Source organism: Odocoileus virginianus, chromosome 23, assembly GCF_023699985.2.
Source record: "Odocoileus virginianus isolate 20LAN1187 ecotype Illinois chromosome 23, Ovbor_1.2, whole genome shotgun sequence".
Lineage (NCBI taxonomy): Eukaryota > Metazoa > Chordata > Mammalia > Artiodactyla > Cervidae > Odocoileus > Odocoileus virginianus.
In genome coordinates this window covers 33113350-33135654 of record NC_069696.1, presented here as the reverse complement: position 1 = coordinate 33135654, position 22305 = coordinate 33113350, and positions in this window count along the sequence as shown.

The following is a 22305-nucleotide window of genomic DNA, read 5'->3' as shown; positions in this document are numbered from 1 at the left end:
GACTCCGGCGCTACCTCCTGTTGGTTACAGCTTCTTGTTCACTTGAATGACAGACCCTGATTCTGTGCCTAACCCATACAAGTCAAACCATCCCTGTAATGGCACTCCTGTCGAGGACTTCGTAGGACTGGTCCTGAGAAGAGCGGGCCCTGATTTCTTAACCACCTCCAAGCAGAGTACCCTAAATACTGGAACTGAGTTAAGTGCTCAAGAGAAGAGTGGACTAGACAGCGTCTCCGCTTGACCATCAGAACTCTCAAAACACCCGGTTTCAGTCAAGCCCAGAGCCTCTCTAGACCACTGCTGCATGACTCCAGCCAAAGAACTCTCCTCTAGAATTACGTTTGTTCTTGTCTTTATCTCCACACCACAACGATCTGAACACGCCATCTCTGTTCAAAGGAAAGTCTCTTTTCAGCTACCAAGGTACCCCCTGTTTTCCAAACCTTCAAATAGTTTCTCCTAAAGAAAACAGAGAATGACAAAACTGACCATTTTATTTGAAAACAAGCATGGTTATATAAAGCTGTTTTGTTATTGTTCCATTTCAGATCTAACCTAGGTCTCCCACATTGCTAACAGATTCTTGACCATCTGAGCCGCTAGGGAAGACACCCACAGTTATATAAATTTTTTTTTTTAATAAAGATTCCTCCAATTTTGACATAATAGGGATTTGTTGATGTTTAGCCACTGAGTCATATCTGACTCTTTGCAACCCCATGATTTGTAGCCCACCAGGTACCTCTGTCCATGGGCTTTCCCACACAAAATAACTGGAGTAGGTTGCCATTACTTTCTCCAGTGGATCTTCCCCACCCAGAGATCAAACCTGTGACTCTTGCATTGACAGGTGAATTCTTTACCACCGAGCCACTGGGAAAGCCAAGAGGGATTTGGGAAACATTTGTTTAATAATTTTTTAATATTACTACTGAGCCAGATTGGAACAATCCAGAAGAGCACAAGATACACTCAAGATTTTTGCCTTCAAGGAGTCAACAGCCAAATAAGAAAGACAAGTAGCATGGGAATTTGATCATTAGTGTCTGGAATATTGGTGATCATTGTATAACAGGCATTCTTTAATGTTTTGGACTTTAACATTTTGGAGATAATTTTTCTCATCTTTCCATTGAAGAAAAGTGGATCAAGCCTATAATCATCTCTGCATTGTATTGGAGGTGGAAAATGTCAGCAAAGAATCCTAACAATCAGCTTTCCAGTAATTGCAGGCTCAAGGGGTTAACAAACAGTTTCAGTGTTGAGCACGGATGTTACCTCTTATGTACGCTTCTTTTCCTGTCCACCATCTTAGGTGTGTGCAAAGCCAACGTTTCTATTATAAGAAATAGGATACTTTCTTACACATTATTTGTTTACCTGTGTACTGGACCACCAAGTCAAGGACCACTTCTCATCTGACCATCTTTTAGTCTGCTTTTCCTTTATCTTTTATATTTTGCAATCTAGCACAGTGTCAAGTGATTAGAAGAAAGAATTTAATAAATGTTTCTTAAGCTGAATACATACAATTATCTTTGTTTTATTTTCTGCCTCAAATTTCTTTCTGCTACAAACGTCAAATGAGTTTCTGAGAGTTTTCACTGATATAACATGCTCCTTCTGTCCCACCTAGTCCAATATTCAATATTGAACAGATTTATAATAATAATAGAAACTAATATTTATTGAACACTTGCTTTGTTCTCGGCTAAATATTTTCATCTGTTATATAATTTGTCATCACACTAATCCTCTGAAATGAGTATACTGATATATTCACTTTTCAGATGAGGATACAGGCTTAGGAAAGGTAACTTGACCAAGTGGCAGAGCAGATTCAGATCAAGTCTGAGAACAAAAAGATTTGTTAATTCACTACAACATGCTATCTCTGCTTTTCACATCATTCATTTGTGTATCCAGATTTCTCCAGCTCCAGGAAGTCTTTCTCTCCTTTCATTAAGTACAGTTCAGTGGTTGTTGGTATAGTCACAAAGTTGTACCATGATCACAACAATCAACTTCAGAACATTTTCACCACCCCCAAGAGAAACCTCATAACCTTTGCCAGTCACTCCCCATTCCTTTTGTTCCCTTCCCCCTGACGCCCTAGACAGGTACTAATCTACTTTTTGTCTCTATAGGTTTGTCTATTCAGGACATGGCCTGTGAACAGAATCATGCAATATACAGTCTTTTGTGACTGGCCTCTTTCACTTCAATCCATGTTGACAAACTTTGTTTATCCATTCTTCAACTGGTAGACATTTGAGTTGTTTCCACTTTAGGCTATTATGAGTAATGCTTCTGTAAACACTGATATACAAGTTTTTGTATCAACATATGTTTTCATTTCTCTTGAGTATATATATATATACATATATATATATATATATATCAGTGGAATTGCTGAGTCACGTAGTAACTCTATGTTTAACCTTTTGAGGAACAGTTGAACTGTTTTCCAAAGTGGCTGCTATTTTTTCATTCCCATTCGCAATGTACTAAGGCCCTAATTTCTCCACAGTGAGCCTTTTTACCTCCTCTAGAACTTGTGACTCTATTACTTACTTTCCATAAGTCATCTTTTTTATTGTTAGTTACCTTTGTTATTTATGTATCTGCAGACTTACCACCCTAATAGATTGTAACCTTCCGAGACGAGAAACATAGTTCCTGCCCTCAAGAAGATCAAACTTGGAGAAAGATGTAGAGGATCAAATCAACTAGAATGATAGTAAGTGCTGAAATCGAGTTTGTTGTTGAAATGTGGAGGAACATCTCCCTCACTCGACACTAAACAGGAAGCACTTCTCATAAAATGTAAAGCACAAGATGAATCTTGAAGAATCAATTAGAATTGGCCAAGCTAAGAAGAGATGAAAATGTGCTCCAGACAAAGAAGCATGTACCTTTATATGTATTTCCTTGCATATGAACTGTTGACTTAAGTGTTGTGTAGTGTGTATGTAGGTATAATGGAAGCAAAGGTGATGATGAGTGGAAATGTGGCAGAGGAAATGGAAAAATGTAGATAGGGCAAGATGAATAGTTTTGCTAACTTTTAAGGAGTTTGAAATCTAATGGAAATCTAATGGATTGTTTAGGCAAGTTTGGGGGAAAATTACTTCAGGAGCAGTGTGAAAGATGGAGATATTAGAAAATAAATGGCCAAGACTGGGAAAACAAACCAATTATTAGAAGACTGATGAAATAATTAGAATGAGAAATTTTGAAAGTCTGAGTTGAGGCAGTAGCCATGAAGTTGGCAAAGAGGATTTGAAAGCCATGGTGGGCAGAAAATAAAAAAAGGAAAAGAAAAGAGAGAACAAAAGATATATCCCAAGTTTCTGGTATTTTCAAAGTAGGGGATTCAGGAGGAAGATGATACACTTGTTGATAAGACTAATGAAACACTACAACTTATTGCTCTTATAGCTTTTATGCTATTGCAATCACCCACAGAAGTGAAATGGGCACAACACCTGAAATTTGGTTCAGATTTCAACAACACATACATCAGGGGTATATGAAAGTTATTGCTCACATAATGAGACTTTCTAGAAAGAGCAGGGCAAGCCTTCCAAGCAAAGTCAAAATGTCTTTGCAGTGGAGTTGGAGAAGACTGGCCTTGGGCATTTTATGGCGGCTATGCTGTGGCTCTAAGATGAAAATTCTCATGTGGCCGCCAGGGCTTCTGCAGCTTGAATTTCTCCAGGGCACCAGAGAAGGAGCATCGGGGCTTTCATATCAGCCTGCCCAGATGCGGGTCAAGAAAGAATGGGTGAGGCTTGAAAGTTGTCAGTAGTCAAACATCAAAAATAGAGTCAGGATCTTTATTACATATGCTTAGAGTAAGGTTTTTTTTTTTTTCCACTTCAACAGACAGAATTATATCATTGTTATGTATTTACTTGCTTTGAAAGTGATTGTAGTGAATGCTTGCCTGACATTTATTTTATTCTTCCTACGTTGTGTAGCACATACCTCAGAAATTTAGGTGGAACTAACCTCACCCTTATCTCAAAATAAATCCAATTTGGATCAGTCCTGACCTATGGCATTCCCCTGGCCATAACAAATGGTTTGAAAGTGAGCAGCAACCACAGAACTTTGCCCAAGGTTGTGAGACGTGGCACCCCCTCCCCTCCTACCCCATCCTTGATTTGAAAGAGAAAGCATGTGGTCCTTGTTGTTGAAGGTAGTCATCTTGTGACCAAAAATTGAAGGAGACATGGAGCTGGAATGCTGATCAAATAAACAAAGATCTGTGGCATTGCAAATAGACGAAAGCATATAAGGAACAAGCTGCAAACGAACAAGCTGTAAAAGTTTTAAACAGGTCCTCCTCTGGCCCCTTGCTTTTCTTGTATTCATTGTTCATTTATGTGAGCCTTCAAATCAAATCAACATAGTTTGACTTTTCTGCTACCCATCCTCAATATTCAGTGTTGAATATTGTGTGGAATGTTAAGTCACTTTGAATTTGCTTGTTATGTGCGTGCATGCATGTTATGGACTGGTGAGTGTGCCCAGCTCCTCTATCCATGGGGTTCTCCAGACAAGAATACACGAATATGGAATGGGTTGTCATACCCTCCTCCACGGGATCTTCCCGATCCAGGGAATGAGCCTGCATTTCTTGTGTCTCCTACATTGGCAAGCAGGCTCTTTACCACTAGTTCGTTATACCTTACCTCAAAATACTTTAGTGTAGGTAATATGATATGCATTCATATATGTTACTTAATTTACTTTATCATCTAATGATTGTCAGTTGCCATAATCTAGAGTTCACACTAGAAGTATTCGGATGGTGTTTAATCAGAAAGACTGTTTTCCAAACACAGCAAGGATAAGTGCTTCAGCTATCACTGTCTTCCATTAACACTTCAGACTTTGCTAATCAATAAAATGAATGCTATAAATGGGTTTTCATGTCTAAAATTAAGTTTTTTGATTAGTATGATGGATATCATATCATCTCACACGCTAGTAAAGGAATGCTTAAAATTCTCCAAGCCAGGCTTCAGCAATACGTGAACTGTGAACTTCCAGATGTTCAAGCTGGTTTTAGAAAAGGCAGAGGAGCCAGGGATCAAATTGCCAACATCCGCTGGATCATCGAAAAAGCAAGAGAGTTCCAGAAAAACATCTATTTCTGCTTTATTGACTATGCCAAAGCCTTTGACTGTGTGGATCACAATAAACTGTGGAAAATTCTTCAAGAGATGGGAATACCAGACCACCTGACCTGCCTCTTGAGAAATCTGTATGCAGGTCAGGAAGCAACAGTTAGAACTGGACATGGAACAACAGACTGGTTCCAAATAGGAAAAGGAGTGCGTCAAGGCTGTATATTGTCACCCTGCTTATTTAACTTATATGCAGAGTACATCATGAGAAATGTTGGGCCTGAGGACGCACAAGCTGGAATCAAGATTTCTGGGAGAAATATCAATAACCTCAGATATGCAGATGATACCAGCCTATATCAGAAAGTGAAGAAGAACTAAAGAGCCTCTTGATGAAAGTGAGAGTGAAAAAGTTGGCTTAAAGCTCAACATTCAGAAAACTAAGATCATGGCATCTGCTCCCATCACTTCATGGCAAATAGATGGGGAAACAGTGGACACAGTGGCTGACTTTATTTTTCAGGGCTCCAAAATCACTGCAGATGGTGATTGCAGCCATGAAATTAAAAGACGCTTGCTCCTTGGAAGGAAAGTTATGACCAAAAAGCAGAAACATTACTTTGCCAACAAAGGTCCATCTAGTCAAGGCTATGGTTTTTCCAGTGATCATGTATGGATGTGAGAGTTGGACTATAAAGAAAGCTGAGTGCAGAAGAATTGATGGTTTTGAACTGTGGTGTTGGAGAAGACTCTTGAGAGTCCCTTGGACTTCAAGGAGATCCAACCAGTCCATCCTAAAGGAGATAAGTCCTGGGTGTTCATTGGTAGGACTGATGTTGAAAGTGAAACTCCAATACTTTGGCCGCCTGATGAGAAGAGCTGACTCATTTGAAAAGACCCTGATGCTGGGAAAGATTGACGGCAGGAGGAGAAGGGGAGAACAGAGGATGAGATGGTTGGATGGCATCACCAACTCGATGGACATGGGTTTGGGTGGACTCCGGGAGTTGGTGATGAATAGGGAGGCCTGGCGTGCTGCAGTTCATGGGGTCACAAAGAGTCGGACACAACTGAGCGACTGAACTGACTGACTGATGATGATAAGGAACACGGTAGTCACAGCTCTGTAGGTAAAATAGCCTTCAGACCTCCAACTTAAATGTCTGAAATATTAACAATCTTAAGCATGTCAAAGGTGGGACAATTTAATTTCAATTTAACTAAAGGAAGAATCACTCTCATTATAGAAATGACTGCAGACATGATGCTTATTATGGAGACAAAGAATAAATCATTGGTGCCTTGCCCTTCTCTCCCCCTGTTCATCTTTGGAATATCCTCAATAATTCAATGGTCTTTAAACTGAGATCTCAGGATTAGGTCATTAAACTTTATAAAAACATTAAAAATGTTGAATTTTTTAATATTCTGAGTTAATTCTAACTCTGAAATTATTCGCATAATTCCCAATCCTTAACTAAATGTTGTATGTGTGGCTGCTAACACAAATTTATGTGATGCATGTTGAAAAATCCAAACATGACCTAGGTTTTACATCTATATTAAACTATCACATTGCTTCCTTAGAACTTACTCTACCACTTTTGCAGATGGAACAGGCAATACTCTGGGCAGAAAGCCATGCAAGAGCTGCTACAACTAAGATAAATTGAGTTTGAATTAAACTTTTTCCAAAATTTTGGTCCACCACAGAATTAACACATCATGAGAAAACTCTGAAGTTTGAAAAATGGAGTTTGAAAGATCATGGTGGAACCCCAAGCAGCATTCCCCTGAGAGTCTGATCACTCTTTTAAGGTGACCAGAAAAAGCAAAATATTACATATGAACAGTGGAAGGGCCTTCCATTTATTTCTTTAAGTTTGAATATTAAGTGATTCTAATGATAAAAAGAGTTCTTTGTCATTATGTCAAATGACACCTCACATAGGAAAAAATCATCCAAATATCTGAGAATTATTACTGTTGGAGACAGTTCTGCCTGCATATTTGTTAAGCTGTCATCCAGGAATACCTGGATTAAATTATAAATAAAACACTAACTAATTTTTTCTTTGATGACAATTTCTAAGTTTGAAAGCATAGTTATAAAGATATAAAGGCACAAAGTGTATCAAACCTGCAGTGTCTTGATCTGTTTCTGGTAATAAGTGACAAACAAACAAACAAACAAACAAGCTTTTTTGGGGAGGATGGGGGAGTCTACTAACAAACAGCTAAGGCATTGTTTTAACTATTATGCATGTTATAAGTTTTTACATTATTTTAACACACTTATCAGAATCTTTGCTAGATGTGTATCTTAAACCCCAACATTGTATAGTACTTTGCCTAATTTCTCTACCAACTTAACAAATGCCAATCATACCTTTTGAAAATAGAGGTTAAGTGACAATAAAATTAGCTTTTACATTAATGAAGTTACTTTTAAGTAAAGTTAGATTTATATGTAGTGTATCTGTATAGATATATGAGATACCCCAAATGTAGGATTTTATAGAAATATTTGATAACAAGACTTACGATTTGAAAATGGATTATATGAGTCCTGTTGTAAGGAGTATAAATAATTCTGTGCTCTTTGTTTTCTAGTACTTTGCTATGAATCCTTGATCACCATATGACTGAGGTGCATAGGCAACATTTCGAACAATTAGCATAAAGTCTCATTGTTAACACTCTTTAGTGACCTGAATATATGTTTCACAATCACTGTATCTAAGACATATGTGTGTATGTTTATTATCTCCCAATTAGATTTACTCCCTAAAATATACAAGCATCTGAGACTGAACTGGTCTTTTTACAGAAATTCACTCCTGCATAACCCTTAACAAAATTCTATCTCAATTCTCTGACTTTTCAGACTATTCTTCATCCAATTCAAAAAGTTCCTCTACTTCAATGTAGCTGATCTGTGAGTGTTCATTCTTCGTTTTCTTCTTATTCAGGTTTAGCCATTCTCTGTGGGTAATTCTTTCTTCTCGCCACAGGAGAAATTTATCCCCTTTCTACAGATGACTCTGGAACCTACAGGACTCTTCCATATAAAATCTTCTCTCTTAACCTACATTAAGATACATGGCCCCTTCATGGAACCACAGTCTTGTGGTGAAGTTGCTTGTGTAACTCAATGAAGCTATAAGCCATGCTGTGTAGGGCCACCCAAGATGGACAGGTCAGAGGAGAGTTCTGATAAAACGTGATCCACAGGAGGAGGGAAGGGCCAGCCATGAGAACCTCATGAAGAAGGAGAAGAGGGCGTCAGAGAATGAGATGTCTGGATGGCATCACCGATGTGATGGACATGAACTTGAGCAAACTCTGGGAGGTGGTGAGGGACAGGGAGGCCTGGCATGCTGCAGTCCATAGGATCGCAGAGAGGCAGACGTGACTGAACAACAACAAGAAGATACCTGCTCCAACTCCAGCCATCACATCCACATTCTAACTAGCAGAACAAAGGAAGGGGGGAAGGGAAGGAAATGACTCTTTTTAAGGTTAGGGCACAGAAGGTACACATATCACTTCAATTCACATCCCACTGGCCAGAGCTTTGCCACTTAGCCATGCCTAGCTACAAGAAAAGCTGGGAAATGGCCTCTTCAGCTGCAGTTCTGTGGCCATTGAGACTCAGAGATTCCACCACAAAGAAGAAAGGAGATAATATACACTGGAGGACAAGCGTTGATCCCTCTCACATTCACTATCTGATATTTCACTCCTGCTACTGCCTTATCAAATATATATTTATTCTTTTCATGTGAATGTACACTGAAAGGTTTTTGATCCTGTAATCTGAGTTGGATGGAAAAGAATGCTTTCATCAAACCAATTGCTACGTATCTTGTTCCTAAGGCTAAATTAGTTCACTATAAGAGTTGGACATGACTTAGCGACTGAACAGCAACAACAAATTTCGATTAACAAAGATACCACATCTGGCACAGTAGCTATGATCAGGGATACCTCGGTTGACCTTGAGACAGTCTATAGTCATCTCCCAGGATCCATCCAGTTCCTTCAGGAACCAGATGAGTGAATCAAATGGAGATATCATAGTATGATAGCGGTAACTATTCTGGCATCCTTTAGATCTGAAGCCAGCAAACTTACTCTATAAAGGGCTAGATAATATTTCAGGCTGTGCAGGCCAGGTAGTTTTGGTTCTGACCAGTGGACCCATTGTAAACCTTGGACAGAACTCCATTTTTCAACTACCCTAAATATCCTCTCACTCTAACTGAGGTCCTAATGATATGTTAGGTTTCCTGGTTTTAGTGGTAACTAAAGCTTAGTGCCCAACTGTTTTTAAAATGTGCATGGCCTTTGGTCTCTTTTGAGAAAGACTGTAGGAGTCATACACCTATGCTTGCCATGGTCATAGCAGGGTCCATCCCATGGGGACCTACAACTACAATGAATGGGTTCTGTGGTCTGAAAATTGGCTTAGATCCATAACTTGGACAAAAATCATAGCACATTTATTATGGCAGCCACACTCAGCCTCCCAGTTATCCATCCTTGCGTTCTTCTGCTGGTAGATACTGAGTGATTACATTTGTCACTGCCCATCAACTTTGCCCATAAGGCGATCACATTTTCCTAACTTTTTCGGTAACACTGTAAGTCTTGGCATTCATAGCGAACTTGTCAGTCATTATAATAATTGAAAACCCTTGCCTCCTGGTAGTTAAGTGCCTCCACCCAACGTCTAGTGTTTTAGGGTCCTTTCTTCCCTTGCTATTAATGAGATGAGGCCTATAAAGACCTCTCTTATTGTAATTTCACCCTAAAGAGGAGCACTACCAAGCTACTATTCAGTGGCTGTGCTTATTTCACCAGTACTTCCTTATGGTCTTGGTAAACTGTCAATCCTCTTGGCCTGCCCATGGAACATATTGATCTCACCGTCTGGCAGCCATACTTGTGTGTGTGTGTGTGTGTGTGTGTGTGTTGTGTTGTAACATGCCTATTTTCTTAAGCATTTACTCCCTTCCCTGAACTTTTGTGTGTTTGGTCCCTTGTTAGGAAAGATCCCCTGGAGGTGGAAATGACAACTCACTCCAGTATTCCTGCCTGGGAAGTCCCATGGAGCCTGGCAGGCTACAGTCCATGGGCTCACAAAGAGTCAGACATGACTGAGCAAATGAGCACTCAGGCACACATGCATGCCAGCATTTTGTCATGGCCATCCTACCATTTCACCTTTACATACCATTGACCATGTATCTTGGTTGAAATTTAGTCGTCTTTAAAATTCAGTCCTCTGACCATAAAGTCTTGTCTTGACCCTCAGCTTTCTGTACCCTCCCCTTGCAGGAAATGAGAACATGCTGGTATGCAAAAAAGAGGCCCATTTAACTTCCCATATGGCTTTAAGTTTCCTGTTATTCACTCTTAATTGTTCATTATCCTACTGTAGAGCATCCATGCTGCTTAGCAATAACAATCCTGTCCCACAATCTTTCAGTTCAGTTCAGTTCAGTTGCTCAGTCATGTCCTACTCTTTGTGACCCCATGGACTGCAGCACGCCAGGCCTCTCTGTTCATCACCAACTCCCAGAGTTGACTCAAACTCATGTCCATTGAGTCAGTGATACCATCCAACCATCTCATCCTCTGTCGTCCCCTTCTCCTGCCCTCAATCTTTCCCAGCATCAGGGTATTTTCCAATGAATCAGTTCTTCACATTAGGTGGCCAAAGTATTGAAGCTTCAGCTTCAACATCAGTCCTTCCAATGAACAGCCAGGACTGATCTCCTTTAGGATAGACTGGTTGGATCTCCTCGAAGTCCAAGGGACTCTCAAGAGGCTTCTCCAACACCACAGTTCAAAACCATCAATTCTTCGGTGCTCAGCTTTCTTTACAGTCCAACTCTCACATCCATACATGACCACTGGAAAAACCATAGCTTTGACTAGATGGACCTCTCTTGGCAAAGTAATGTCTCTGCTTTTTAATATACTATCTAGGTTGGTCGTAACTTTCCTTCCAAGGAGTAAGCATCTTTAAATTTCATGGCTGCAGTCACCATCTGCAGTGATTTTGGAACCCCAAAGATAAAGTCAGCCACTGTTTTCACTGTTTACCCATCTATTTTCCATGAAGTGATGGAACCGGATGCCATGATCTTAGTTTTCTGAATGCTGAGCTTTAAGCCAACTTTTTCACTCTCACTATCATCAAGAGGCTCTTTAGTCCTTTTGCCATAAAGGTGTTGTTATCTGCATATCTGAGGTTATTGATATTTCTCCCAGAAATCTTGATTCTAGCTTGTGCTTCATCCAGCTCCGAGTTTCTCATGATGTACTCTGCATAGAAATTAAATAAGCAGGGTGACAAAGTACAGCATTGACGTACTCCTTTTCGTATTTGGAACCAGTCTGTTCCATGTCCAGTTCGAACTGTTGCTTCCTGACCTGCATACAGATTTCTCAAGAGGCAGGTCAGGTGGTCTGGTATTCCCACCTCTTTAAGAATTTTCCACAGTTTATTGTGATCCACACTGTCAAAGGCTTTGGCATAGTGAATAAAGCAGAAATAGATGTTTTTCTGGAACTCTCTTGCTTTTTTGATGATCCAGCGGATGCTGGCAATTAGATCTCTGGTTCCTCTGCCTTTTATAAATCCAGCTTGAACATCTGGAAATTCATGGTTCACATATTGCTGAAACCTGGCTTGGAGAATTTTGAGCATTACTTTACTAGCATGGGAGATGAGTGCAATCGTGCGGTAGTTTGAGCATTCTTTGGCATTGCTTTTCTTTGGGATTGGAATGAAAACTGACCTTTTCCAGTCCCATGGCCACTGCTGAGTGTTCCAAATTTGCTGGCATATTGAGTGCAATACTTTCACAGTATCATCTTTTAGCATTTGAAAGCGCTCAACTGGAATTCCATCACCTCCACTAACTTTGTTTGTAGTGATGCTTCCTAAGGCCCACTTGACTTCACATTCCAGGATGTCTGGCTCTAGGTGAGTGATCACACCATCGTGATTATCTGGGTCATGAAGATCTTTTTTGTACAGTTCTTCTGTGTATTCTTGCCACCTCTTCCCACTATCTTTAGAGCTACTGTATTCTCCATATATCTCAAATATCTGACTCCTTTGACCAATTCACTAGGCTTTTCTCTAGCTGTGAAAAATAGAGGCTACTCTCTAGTTGTGGTACACAAGCTTTTTATTGCAGTGGCCTCTCTCTTTTGAAGCACGTGCTCTAGAGTGTTCAGTCTTCAGTTGTTGTGGCACACGGGCTCACTAGTCGCAGTTCCTGGGCTCTAGAGCAAAGCTCAGTAGTTGTGGCGAACAGGCCCAGCTGCCCTACTGCATGTAGCATCCTCCCAGACAAGGAATCAAACTTGTGTCCCCTGCACTGGCAGGTAGACTTCCACTAATGAGACTCCCTCAGGTAGGAAAGCCCCCAGAGTCATTTTTAAACAATCTATTTAGAGGAGTGGCCAAGATGGCAGAGTAGGAAGACCCTGGGATGATTAATTCAGATGAACACACCAAAACTGTCATTATTTATGGAGAAACTATTTTTTCAATAGTTTGAAAAATAGTATTGAAAAAAATAGTTTCTCAGTATTGGTGAGAATATTTATTTTGTGGGGCTCCCAAATCACTGCAGATAGTGACTGCAGTCATGAAATTAAAAGACACTTGCCCTTTCAAAGAAAAGCTATGATCAACCTAGACAACATATTACAAAGCAGAGACATTACTTTCCCAACAAAGGTCCAACTAGTCAAAGCTATGGTTTTTCCAGTAGTCATGTATGGATATGAGAGCTGGACTATAACAGAAGCTGAGCACCAAAGAATTGATGCTTTTGAACTGTGGTGTTGGAGAAGCCTCTTGAGAGTCCCTTGGACTGAGGTGATCCAACCAGTCCATCCTAGAGGAAATCAGTCCTGAATATTCACTGGAAGTGCTGATGCTGAAGCTGAAATCCCAATACCTGAAGGGAAGAACTGACTCATTGGAGAAGACCCTGATGCTGGGAAATATTGAAGGTGGGAAAAGGGAAAGACAGGGGATGAGATGGTTTGATGGTATCACCAACATGGTAGACATGAGTTTGAGTAGGCTGCAGGGGTTGGTGATGGACAGAGAAGTCTGAAGTGCTGCAGTCCATGGGGTCTCAAAGAGTCATACACAACTGAGTGACTGAACTGACTGATTGATGAGAAAGACTGGAAAACTAGCAGAAAAGATCTTCTACAACCCAAGATATAAAGAATGGGCAATGAGATACAGAACAGTAAAAGCCCATTCAGTCTAATGCAGGATTGAACCTGAGTCTCCTATATTGGAAGGCAGATTCTTTACCACCGAGCCACGAGGAAAGCACACAAAAGTTTTCGTCTTTCAGAACCAGGGCAGAAGCGGTAATTTGAAAGGAGCTCTGCCAGACCCACTGCTGATCTCGGAGAGTCTCCTGGAGATATAGGAGGCAACTGGAGCTCATGCTGGGGACATAGACACTGGAGACAGTCATTCTGGGAACTTGTTGCACCAGGAGGACACTGGTGTTGACAAGCATCACTTTGGAACCCATCCTCTAGCACGGGGCCTTGGCATTGCCCACCAGTATATCAGTAGCAGTAATGGGAGGCCTTATGCCAAGAACCAGCAAACCAGCTGCCTTAAGACACCCTGAATCCACAGCCACACTGGGCACCAGCTTGTCCACCAGAGGGCTCAAGACCAGTCCACACACACCAGTATACTGGTGGCATTAGTCCTGAAATGCCCTGGGGCCCCACAGCCAGGTTTCAGGACTCAGTCTCACTCACCAGTGTGCTGACACAAATTCCAGGGTTCCCAACACCCTGAAGCCAGAGACCATGAGTGGGCCAGCTCTTCCCTGGGAGCAGGATCACCCACCAGTGGACAGGTGCTAGCCCTAGGACAACCTGAACTTCAGCCTCACCCACCAGCAAGCTAATACGAATTCCATGACCCCTGTGCCCTGCAGCCAGAGACTACAGCTGTCCCTGTTCTCTAATGAATAACCAGACCCAGGACCTGGCCTTCCCCACCAGTAAATGGACACCAGCCCCAGGACCACTGCATCCCCACAGACTGCTGTGTCAGGAACCAGTCCACCTACCAACAGGCCAGCACCAACCCTAGGACCAACCTAAACTCTTATCCCTAGCCTCCAGCAGGCCAGTACTAGCTCCAAGACACCTTAAACTCCACAGCCAGCCATTCCGGGATCCAGCCCCACTCACCTGTGAGTGGATGTCAGCTTTGGGACACTCCCACGCTTCAGTCAACCATATCAAGAACCAGTCCAATTCGAAATAGGCTGACACTATATCTGGGACTTTTGGCAGCACAAGCACCTACTACAGAACCTGACTCTGCCCACCTGTGGGCCACCACTAGCCCCGTTACCCCCTGGGCTCTGCAACCAGCTGCTTTGTGATCTAGTCCTCCCCACCAGGAGCCAGGAGACTCCACACAGGGCATGATCTAGCAACCAACCACACTGGGGACCAGACACACCTACCAGATTACCCACAGTGGTCAGGCCACCACAAGAGAAGGACCCACACAGCCCACATAGAGGGTGCCTCTGATGACCAGAAAGAAGTGTACTTATGGAAAATATAGGACACATGTCCTACAAAAAGCCAGTTATCCAAGCTTGGGAAATGTAACCAACCTACTCAACACATAGGAATAAAAGCATCAAGTTAAGCAAAATTAGTGACAGAGGAATATATTTCAAACAAAAAAAATAAGAAAAAATCTCAGAAGAACTAAGTGAAGATAAGAAATCTACCTGATAAAGAGTTCATGATAATGATCATAAAGATACTCAAAGAACCTGAGAGAAGATTAATGAGCCTAATGAGAAATTAATTTTTAGTGAAAGGTTAGAAAATATAAAGAAGAACCAAAGATGAAGAATACAATAACTGAAGTGAAAGATACAATAAAAGGAGTCAATAGTAGATTAGATGATGCAGAGGAATGGATCAGCAAACTGAAAAACAGAGTAGTGGAAATCACCCAAGCTTAACAGTGAAAAAATAAAAAAGAAGCAAAAAGAAATGAGAACAGTTTGGATGACATGAAGTATACTAACATTTGCACTATAGGGTTCCCATAAAGAGAAAAGAGAGAAAGAGGCAGAGAATATATATGAAGATGTAGTAGCTAAAAGCTTCCCTAACCTGAGAAAGGAAACAGATATCCAAGTCCAGAAAGCACTGAGAGTCCCAAGCAGGGTGAACCCAAAGAAAGCCATACCAAAGTACACTTATTATAATTAAAATGCCAAAAAATAAAGATAGAGAATATTAAAGTAAAAAGATAAAACTAATAGCTTACATCCAAGAGAACTACCATAAAGTGATAAGCTGACTTTTCAGTAAAAACTTTAAAGACCAGAAGGAAGTGGTACTGCATATTTAAAATGATGGAAGAGAAAAACTACAACCAAGAATTCTCTACTTAGACTTTCATTCAGATTTGAATGAGAGGGCAAAAGTTTTACAGACAAGCAAAAACTAAAAGTTAAGACCATGAAAAGAGCTTTACTAAGAGGACTTCTCTAAGGGGAAAGGAAACCATCACAACTAGAAATATGAGAATTATGAAAGGAAAAATCTCATCACTAAAGGCAAATGCACAGAAAAGATGGTAAATCAACTATGCATAAAGATAGTAGGGATGTTAAAAGACAAAAGTAGTAAAGTCACCTGTATCTTTAATAAGTAGTTAGAGGATACACAAAACAAAAAGATTTAAAATATGATGTCAATGTAGTAGTAACTGTGGTAAATGTGTGTATGTGTGGTAAAAATACAGGGTTTTAAGAATTCATTTGAATTTAGGAGATCAGCAACTTAAATAATCACGTACATATATAGGTTGCTATATATAAACCTCATGGTAACAACAAACAAAAAAATCTATAATAGATACGTACACACAAGAGAGAAAGGAATCTAAGTATAATACTAAAGATAACCATCAAATCACAAGGGACAAAAGCAAAAATGGAGACAGGGAGAAAAAAAAAGAACTACAGAAAACTATAGAAACTACCTACAAATAATTAGCGAAATGACAATATGTACATACCCACAGATAATAACTTTAAATGTAAATGGACCAAATGCTCCAATCAAAAGACAGAGTGGCTGAATGGATACAAAAACAAAATCCATATATATGTTGCTTGCAAGAGACTCATTTCAGATCTAAAGACACAGACAGACAAAGTGAGACGATTGTAAAAGATATTAAAATCAAATGGAAATGAAAGCAAATCTGTGGTAGCAATACGCATATCAGACAACATAACCTTTAAAAACAAAGGCTGTCACAAGAGACAAAGAAGGACATTACATAATTATCAAGAATATATAAAAATTGAAAATATATATACCCCCAGCATGCTGCTGCTGCTAAGTTGCTTCAGTCGTGTCTGACTCTGTGCGACCCCATAAACAGCAACCAACCAGACTCCCTCGTCCCTGGGATTCCCCAGGCAAGACCTCTGGAGTGGGTTGCCATTGCCTTCTCCAATGCATGAAAGTGAAAAGTGAAAGTGAAGTTGCTCAGTCGTGTCTGACTCTTGGCGACCCCATGGACTGCAGCCTACCAGGCTCCTCTGTCCATGGGGTTTTTCAGGCAAGAGTACTGGAGTGGGGTGCCATTGCCTTCTCCAACACCCAGCATAGGAATACCTAATGACAAAAACATGTGTTAACAGACATGAGGGGAAAATTCACAGTAACACCATAATATCAAGACACTTTAACACAAACAAGCACAAAGTTACCAGCAGGGAAGAAATCATAAAGATCTGAACAAAAATAAATAAAATAGGCTAAGAAGAAACAACAGAAAAGTCAATTACACTAAAAACTGGTTATTTGAAAAGATAAACAAAGTGAATAAACCTTTAGTCAGACTCATAAAGAATAAAAAAGGAGGGTACCCAACTCAATAAAATCAGAAATGAAAAAGAAATTACAACTGACACCACAAAAATTCAAATGATCGTAAGAGGACACTATGAGCAATTAAAGGCCAATAAGATAGATACTTAGAAAAAATGGACAAATTCTTGGAAAGATATAATCTCCCGGAAGAAATAACAAATCTGAACAGACCAACTAGCAGTACTGAAATTGAATTGGTAATCTAAAAACTCCCAAGAAACAAAATCAAGGATCAGATGGGGTCATAGGCAAATTCCGCCAGACATTAGCAACTTTCTTTCTGAACCTACTCCAAAAAGTTATGGAAGAAGGAACACATTCAAACTCATTCTATGAGGCCAAAATCACCTTGATATCAAAATGGACAAAGACATCACAGACACACACAAAATTATAGACCAATATCACAGATGAATATAGAACAAACACCCTCAACAAAATGCTAGCAAAGCAAATCCAACAATATGTTAAAAGAGTAATTCACCATGATCAAGTGGGATTTAACAGGGATGCAAGAAGTTTTCAGTATACACAAATCAGTCAGTGTGATACACCACATTAACAAATTGAAGGATAAATCCATATGATTTTCTCTGTAGATGAAGTAAAGGTTTTGATAAAATTGTATATCCATTTATGATAAAATCTCTTCAGAATGTGGCATAGACTGAACATACTTCAATATGATAAATATCGTCTATGACAGACCCATAGCTAGCATCATACTCAATTGTGAAAAGCTTAAAGCACTTCCTATAAGATCAAGAACAAGACAAGGATGCCCACCCTCACCACTTTTATTCAACATAGTTTTGGAAGTTCTAGCCACAGCAATTAGAGAAGAAAAAAAAAGAAATCCAAATTGGAAAAGAAGTAAAACTATTATTGTTTGCAGACAATAGAGAACCCTAAAGATGATACAAGAAAACTACTATAGTTCATTAATGAATTTGGTAAAGCTGCAGGATACAAAAATAATATACAGAAATCTGTTGCATTTCTATACAACAACAATGAAATATCAGAAATAAAGTAAAGGAAATAATGACAGATTTGCAGATGACATAATGCTATGCATAAAAAATCCTAAACACAACACCAAAAATCTACTATACACCAACAATGAACTACCAGAAAGAGAAATTAAGACAACAATCTTTACAATCACATCAAAAAAGATAAAATACCTAGGAATAATTCTAATCAGTTCTCTGGACTTGGAGAACTAAAAAACATTAAAAGAAATAGAAGATAACAAAGATATGCTGGTTTCATGGATTGGAAGAATTAATACAGTTAAAACAACCATACTACCCAAGGAAATCTATGGATTTAACGCAATCCCTATCAACATACCAACAGCATTTTTCACAGAACTAGAACAAATTAAAAATTTGTGTAGAAACACAAAATACCCTAAATAGTCAAAACAACCTTGAGAAAAGAGATCAAAGCTAGAGATATCATGTGCCCTGATTTCAAACTATACTACAAAGCTACAAAAATCAAAACAGTATGGTACTGGTACAAAAACAGACATGTAGATCAATGGTACAGGATAGAGAGTCCCCAAATAAACCCACACTTACATGGACAATTAATCTATGACAAGGTAATTAAGAATCTGTAATGGGGAAAGACAGCACTTTCAATAAATTGGGTTGGGAAAACTAGTCATCTCTATACAGAAGCCTGAAACTAGACTAGTCTCTCACACCAAACACAAAATAAATTTAAATTCAAAATGAATTGAAAACTTAAATATAAGACTTGAAACAATAAAACTTCTATAAGAAAACATAGGCAGTACCTCTCTGATATAGGTCTTAGTAATTTTTTTTTTTTTTTGGCTAGGTCTCCTCAGTCAAAGGAAGTAAAGGAAAAAATTAACAAATAGGACTATATCAAGCTAAAAAGATTTCACACAACAATGGAAACTTGCAACAATACAAAAAGGCCACCTAGTGAATGGAGAAAATATTTGAAAATGATCTATCCAATAAGTGCTAATATCCAAAATATTGAAAGAACTTACACAATTCAATATAAAAAAAATGAATAGTTCTATTAAACAGTGGACAGAGGATCTGAATAGACATTTTTCCAAAGAAGCCATGCAGATAGCTAACAGAGACATGAAAAGATGCTCAACATCACTCATTATCTGGGATATGCAAATCAAAACCATAATGAGACATCCCTTCACATTTGTCAGAAAGGATTTCATCAAAAAGACAAACAAATAGCAAGTGTTGTTGAGGAATTTGGAGAGAAGCAAAACCTCTTGCACTATTAGTGGAAATGTAAATTGGTACAGCCTCTATGGAAAACAGTATGGATATTATATTTCTGAAAAAAATAAAAGTGGAACTACCACGACATGAAAGAAAGTAAAAGCATTAGTCATTCAGTCATGTCCAACTCTTGTGACCCCATGGACTAGAGCCCACCAGGCTCCTCTATCCATATAATTCTCCAGGCAAGAATACTGGAGTGGGTAGCCAATCCCTTCTCCAGGGGATCTTCCCAACCCAGGGATCAAACCCATGTCTCCTGCATTGCACGCAGATTCTTTACTATCTGAACCACCAAGGAAGTCTCATTTTGCTCCAGGGCATTTATCCAAGGAAAAAGAAAACACTAATTAGCAAAGATATATGTGCTCCTATATTCCCTGCAGCATTACTCACAATAACCAAAATACGGAAGCAACCTAAGTTCACATCAACAGATGAATGAATACAGAAAATATGAAATATACACACATACACTATGGAATATTACTTAGTCATAAAAAAGAATGGAATCTTTCCATTTGCAGCAATGTGGATGAACTTGATGGTATTATGCTAAGTGAAATAAGTCGAGGAAGGCAAAAATTCCACTTACATACAGAATCTTAAAAACAAATGAACAAACATAAAACAGAAACAAAGTTATGGACGCAGAGAACAACAGGTGTTTGTCAGAGGTGAGGGGAGTGGGAAAAGAAAAGACATAGGTAAGATAGGTTAAGAGGTACAGGCTTAAGCTGCAAAATAAACTTCATCATTTAAAGTATACAGTGTGGGAATATAGTCCATGGCTATGTAGTATCTTTGTATGATGACAGATTGCAATCAGACTCATCATGGTGATCATTTTCAATTCAGATCAGATGACTTTGTTGTGGGCTTCTCCAGAGGCTCAGGGGTAAAGAATCAACCTGTAATGCTAGAGACCCAGCTTTGATTCCTGGGTCCAGAAGATTCCCTGGAGGAGGGCATGGCAACCCACTCCAGTATTCTTGCCTGGAGAATCCTATAGACAGAGGAACCTGGTGGGCTAGAGTCCATAGGGTCACAAAGAGTTGGACATGACTGAAGTGATTGAGAACACACTGTTATACAGCAGAAACAAAAAGAGTGTTGTAGGTCAATTATACTTAAAAAAGCAAACAAACTCATAGCAAAATAAATCAGATTTGTGGTTCCCTGAGGTGGGAGTTTTGGGGGTGTGGGCAGAAGAAGAAGGGACTGAATGAAGGCAATCAGAATGTAACAACTTCCAGTTATAAGGCAAACAAGTTCTAGTGTTATAATGTACAACATGATAAATATGATTAACACTGCTGTATGTTATTATTAAAATTAAGAGAAAAAAATTAATAGAGTAAATCCTGAGTTCTCATCTCAAAAAAGTTTTTTTCTATTTCTTTAATTTTATATTTGTATGAGATGAACTGTATTTATTAAGCTTATTATGATAATCAAATAGAGGGTAGATCTAATGTTAAATATTCTCACCACAATAATATTTTTTAAATTAAAGATTAAAAATAAATAAACCACTTAGATTCTATGACCTTGGTTATTGTCTTTTATTTTTTGATTTGTATCCATAAAAACAAGTTGGATATAAGAAAAAGGAAAAGAAAAATTTTATATGATATTTATCACACACAATGCTATTAATCTGCATATTTGTTTGATAAATATTTAGTTTATTGTAGAAGCATTTACTACAAAATACAGATGTATCCTATTTGAGTAAATGCTGAGTAGACATAGAATTGATATTTAATCAAGCCTGAATAATATTGAATAGCCAAAGGATCAATACTTTTGAACTGTGGTGTTGGAGAAGACTCTTGAGAGTCCCTTGGAATGCAAAAAGATCCAACCAGTCCATCCTAAAGTAAATCAGTCCTGAATATTCATTGGAAGGACTGATGTTGAAGATGAAACTCCAATACTTTGGCCATCTGATGCAAAGAACTGACTCACTGGAAAAGACCCTAATGCTGGGAAAGATTGAAGGTGGGAGGAGAAGTAAATGACAGAGGATGAGATGGTTGGATGGCATCACCAACTCAATGGACATGAGTTTGAGTAAACTCCGGGAGTTGGTGATGGAAAGGGCAGCCTGGCATACTGCAGTCCATGGGGTCACAAAGAATCAGACACAATTGAGTGAATGAACTGAACTGAACTGAATAACATTATTTCTGTGGTAAAAAAGACATTTCTACCATTTCTCCTTGTGGTACTTTTATAATTACATAATATAGAGCAATATAAAGATTGAGTTTAAGTATGCATTACACATGTGGTTAATATTTGAAACTTTAAAATTATTATTCACCACTATATGACATCAGTAACAACACTGAATTTGAGAGTTTAAAGGACGTTAGATACTATTTTATCTAAATTTCTGTCTGAATTCAGGAATCTATTTACCCACATTTTAGTAACAATTCAACAGAAATCAGTATTAAACCTTCCACAGAAAGTTTTCTTACTTGAAAGTAAGATAAAATTAACCGTAAGTAAAAATTAATTTTCTGAGATTGAGAGCCAAATTTGCAGCTACTACATAATGAAAATTCACATTTATAAAGCAGTATCAGTTCCTAAGAGGTTGAGTAAAGTCAAAATGTTGATAAAAGACAACTTTAAAAAAAAACAAAATTAGCACTCCATTAATAATAAGAAGGCACTTCTCTGATGTTTCTGCAAATCTTTCTTTACTTTGGAAAGGAAATTTCCACTTATTTGAAGGTCATCCATTATTGGTATTACTCATAGCATGTAGTTTCCCAAGTTGGGAATAGAATAAGAAAACAACAAATGTCCTTGTGTATGAACAGTAAATGGATCTTCCCTGTAGCTCAGATAGTAAAGAA